We start from the raw sequence: 1,134 nt of genomic DNA, 5'->3' as shown, positions 1-1,134 counted from the left end.
GGCTGGTTACTTTTGCGCTGTAAAATGCACACACTGGGGTCGGTCAGGCATACGAAGTTAACAACTACAAATCAAATTGTCCATCACCATGTTCGTGTACTTGTTTTACTGTGAAAAGTTCAAAAATTGAAAGAAAACGCCAATCAAACCACTAACAGCCTCTGAATCAGCATACGTAAATACTGATTCCTTAAAAGCATACAAGATGCACGAAAAAAATATAGACGGTGTTAAAGGCGGAGCTACTGCGGAGCATGCGCACTCGTCTGGTCCCCCTCGAACATCCGGTTACGCTTACGATGCTATGGACGTTGATATGAAAGGGCAAAGTGGAGATTCTTTTACAAGGAAATAGGGTGTCAGCTGTCTAACATATGGTTGCACAGTTCAATCGGGAACAAATTTATTTAGTCACGTATCACTTCGTAGGTTTGCGAAGGACGTAGAGAGATGAAACCTGTTGATACAAGCAGAACGAGAAAGGATTGGTACCCGGAAAGGATTTGTACGACTTGCATTTTGTTACAAGCATGTTGATCGTTTATCTGCGTATTGTGTTGTGGTGAAAAGCACGCCTCTTAGTGAGGTTTCAAACCGAAGCGACACGCGACAGCAGTGGTTCGTACCGAAGTGACAAGCGACACAGGTCCATTTAGTCTATAAATAAGCATTTACCGGTCATGGGAAATCAAGTTTCAGGGGGCACAATACACGCCATTGGGAATCTGAGCGACACGTGCAGCTTGTCGTGTCGCTTCTGTTCGAAAAATTTCATGATCACTGAGGATTCACTTTATTTTAAGTGGCACGGAGATTACACACCGAAGCGACAAGCAACAGCCCCTTTACTCTAAAGGAAACAATTCACCTTGCATACGAGTGGCCGCGGTGGCTCAGTCGGTAACGCGTCTGACTACCAAGCTCAAGGTCCCGGGTTCGATCCCCGGCCGGTTCAAATCCGGGAACTTTTCTAACGGTGGAAGCGGCCCCGGCGCCTACCCACCGTCGAATAACATGGGTACCTGGGGCAAACCCTGGGGGGTAAAGGCGGTCAGGGGCGTGATGCTGATCACATCACCCCCACTCACGACCGGATCAAGAAAGTGTGGGGCGTTACACCCACACCCCCTATAC

Source organism: Lepisma saccharinum, chromosome 21 (assembly GCF_977018435.1).
Source record: "Lepisma saccharinum chromosome 21, izLepSacc3.1, whole genome shotgun sequence".
NCBI classification, from domain to species: domain Eukaryota; kingdom Metazoa; phylum Arthropoda; class Insecta; order Zygentoma; family Lepismatidae; genus Lepisma; species Lepisma saccharinum.
This window is presented reverse-complemented; position numbering follows the sequence as displayed.